This window comes from Montipora capricornis, chromosome 4 (genome assembly GCF_036669925.1).
Source record: "Montipora capricornis isolate CH-2021 chromosome 4, ASM3666992v2, whole genome shotgun sequence".
Taxonomy (NCBI): domain Eukaryota; kingdom Metazoa; phylum Cnidaria; class Anthozoa; order Scleractinia; family Acroporidae; genus Montipora; species Montipora capricornis.
The window spans coordinates 27,126,047-27,128,470 of NC_090886.1; positions in this window are offsets into that span (position 1 = coordinate 27,126,047).

Sequence of the window (2,424 nt, forward strand, 5' to 3'; positions counted from 1 at the left end):
TCCGTTTCAGTCGACTGTGTATTATTACTAAGTAATCACATGATTTCTCCTGTATTTTTTTATAAATAAGCACTTGTAAATTTTTTAGACCACTGGCGATTTTCAGACGCCAATACTGCACCATATGTGCGGGTAGTTGGGAGAAAATCTAATAGCTTTTGCGACATGCTGTCCGGACGAAGGTACAGGAACAGGTAGGTACAGGATGAAGCTACAGCTACAGGAAGATATAGCTGCAGGAAACTGGCTTAGGGAGAGGAAGTGTAATATAATATTAGGGCCTGGTCACATAGAGATCACGATGATAGAGGGCTAATCCAACACACCCCTTTGTAGGCGTAAAGTAAATTATGCATATTTTTTCGATTGATTAATATCTAAGTATAGTGGAGAGCAAAGTGTCTCTATAGCGTTTCAAAATTTCCGTGTAGCATGAAAATTTTACGGGTTCTAATTCTTGCGGATTTTCCGGATGGACACCAATGGGCAAAAAATAATTCCCGCAAACTAAAACGCCGGAAAAAATATTCAGTCAAATGAAAAACTCCGCTTTTAATAGACTTGCGCCACTTGTGCGATCTACTGGCTGTTCTTAAACAAAAATATTTTAATGTTCTTATAAAATACATTCAAAAAAGAAATGTTCCAATGTTAAAACATTGGAACATTTCTTTTTGAGTGTCGTCGCTCTACTGATTTTGGATTACTATCACTTTAGGTAAACTCTTGACTACTTATGGAGTAGTCGAAAGGATAATCGAATTCCTCTCTTTACACATTTTGAAGATAGTTAAGGATAAATATAACACGGAAAAACGTATCGCCTCTCGAAGCGAAATGGCGAAACGGAAACCATCTGTTAAGTAGCTTGGCTACTTTAATTCGTAAGGGAATGAGTGTTGTGATTTCCTCTCACTTCTTGGACGTTGCTTAGTTGCATATCTGTATATTGGTTAAACTCTTTGCTGACCTTATTGTTAACAAGAAATTATTATATTATTTAATGTAAAGGAAATATTCTCATAGTAAGTATTACGTAACCGAGTTATTGTAAGTTATTGCTGCCACAGTGAGTGAGACTGAAACGAACGAACGAGGCATCTCTCTAATCACAGGCACCCCAAGCTCAGTGTGAGAGAATATAAGGATTTGCATGTGAGGACAACACCTGACACCTGAGAAGATAAGTTTTCGAAAAAAATCCGCCGTGGGCGTCGTCGTTTCGTAGCTCCCTGTTACCAAACAACGGTCGCCGTGACGTCTTCAAAGTTCGTGAGGATGTTTTTGTAAACCTTCTATAAAGCGGCTGCTTACCTTCCTCCCTCTGCGAAAACTTTCCGCAATTCGTCCATGAAGAGAGGTTATCATGTGACCAGGTCCAGTCAACCGCGCTTTCGCGGGCTATCCGTTGACACGATCAGCCAGTTATAGAAAATAACGACAAACAAGACAAATAAACGAAGTGTGCAAATTATTTGAAAGTTCAAACAAACAAGAGTCTAGCGTTGTTTCGGCAGAAAAAAAAGCGTTTTCGAAGTGGTTCCATTGTTTCCGCCGGTTCTGTGGGTTCCAGAGGTTCCGCGATCTACGATTTTACGTTTTAGTAACAGCCATTTGTTGGCAGTCTGGAGCCTGCACTTGTCATACGCTTCACGCAAGGTGAGAATTGGGAAATTCGAAATGCTGTATTTTCGAAACGAGACGTCACGGGACTGAAAACTTGAAAAATATGCATCTTAAACCTCTTATACAGTAAAAAATCAGAAGATCTTGCGATTTTGATTTTAGAATTTGATGACATCACCGTGGAAAAACCATCTTTTCAGAGCAGGAGCTACCAGATACTTTAAAGTCTAAGCTTTGTTGAATCAAATCAATTCAAATCAGATTGGAGTGTTTTTATAGTTTGCAGTATATCCTTGCGTGTTTTTTATGTTATATAGTATCTCATCTTTCTTTATATCTTTTATGCAGAATGATATCATTCATGCATAGGTAATTATATTGTTATAATGTCAGTAAATTCCCAAAAGCGAATGGGAGAATTTAATAAAGTATGTTACAGTTTCAAAAAACTGAAGAATGACAGTTCACAGTTAATTAAAGTATGATATAGTTTTGCTTGCGATAGAGACACCGATATAGGTGGTTTGTAACGAATCTCTAGAGACAGATAACAATGATGTAATAATGTACAACTTGATTGCTGGTAGGCAAACAAAAGGAGCTAATGTCAGATCTTTTGTTTACCTCCACCAACATGAAACGGCGATGATGTCACGTGAAAACCACCATCAGTCGTGGTACTGTCGTCTCTTTTTTCCGGTCTATGATGAGGTGAAAATGTAAATTAACGCCCTTGGCATTGAAATGATTTGCTGTCCTAAACTCTGGCATCGCTTCCGTTCGATTATAGTTATTGTA